The following is a 910-nucleotide window of genomic DNA, read 5'->3' as shown; positions in this document are numbered from 1 at the left end:
TTATATATAGACTATACATTATATCATGAAACTGTAACATAATGTTGCTACAGGTATGTTTTACTGTGGACTAGCAATTAGCAGACAAATACATTCTCTCTGGGACCTAGGGCCCAGACACCTGGAAAATAACTACTTGGCAAAGAGCAAATAAAAAGTAGCTGTCGGAGAACGAGAAGGAGGGGGCAGGAAAATCAGAGGCTACAGAGAGGCTGGAGAAGCGGCCCTCAGTGCGGCACGAAGACCCAAGCCGTCTGCAGGCTGCGCACGCCCCTCGCAGGGGACCCGGCGCCGCGGTCTGGGCGAGCCGGGGCTCAGAGCTCAGAGGCAGCCCAGGGACTGCGCGGGCAGCGCCAGCCCCAAGCGCGGCCAGCACTGCAGACTACAGAGCCACTGCGGGGGTCACTTGAAAAATGACCTCTTCTGCCAAGCAGGCAGCAGGTGCAGCAGGGCTTCGGTGCAATGCCCGCAGCGCTGGCAGCGTTTACGCAGGCACCATTTCAGGAAGGGATGGGGACTAAGGTCGCGCATCAGGGCAACTAGAAATTGGCTGTGCTTCCCATTCCCAGGGCCGCCCCCCAGGGCACACTCCCAGGGCCGCCCTCCCAGGCCCTCCCACCAGGGCCACCCTCCCAGGCCCGCCCTCCCAGGGCCCCCCTCCCAGGGCCCCCCTCCCAGGGCCGCCCTCCGAGGGCCGCCCTCCCAGGCTCGCCCTCCCTGGGCCGCCCTCCCAGGACCCCACTCCCAGGACCCCCCTCCCAGGGTCCCCCTCCCAAGGCCACCCTCCCAGGCCCCAGGGCCCCCCTCCCAGGCCTGGCCTCCCAGGGCCACACTCCTAGGCCCGCCCTCCCAGGGCTACACTCCCAGGGCCGCCCTCCCAGGGCCACACTCCCAGGCCTGGCCTCCCAGG

The sequence above is a fragment of the Octodon degus genome, unplaced genomic scaffold (assembly GCF_000260255.1).
Source record: "Octodon degus isolate 3935 unplaced genomic scaffold, OctDeg1.0 scaffold00054, whole genome shotgun sequence".
In the NCBI taxonomy this organism is placed as follows: Eukaryota; Metazoa; Chordata; class Mammalia; order Rodentia; family Octodontidae; genus Octodon; species Octodon degus.
Note: the sequence above shows the minus strand (reverse complement) of the source record.